The sequence below is a fragment of the Scardinius erythrophthalmus genome, assembly GCF_964197995.2.
Source record: "Scardinius erythrophthalmus genome assembly, chromosome: 9".
In the NCBI taxonomy this organism is placed as follows: Eukaryota; Metazoa; Chordata; class Actinopteri; order Cypriniformes; family Leuciscidae; genus Scardinius; species Scardinius erythrophthalmus.
The window spans coordinates 1,760,327-1,760,531 of record NC_138229.1 but is presented as its reverse complement, the minus strand read 5'-3'; positions in this window follow the sequence as shown (position 1 = coordinate 1,760,531).

The window sequence follows — 205 nt, the reverse complement described above, 5'->3', positions numbered from 1 at the left end:
GTCCCGCCTCTCAGTAGAAGCGCTGTTGCGCAGGGAACGAGCCACACGCGCACGGAACGCTCCGCGAATAAACCCGGACAAAAGCTTCCGCGCACCATGTCGGACTGACTGACTCTTTCTAATCGATGGATTGGTTTTGAAATCGTTGCGGGGGAAAATACGGTATTTTTGTGTGCAGGTCTTCCCTTCCCTTTCCTTTTCAACG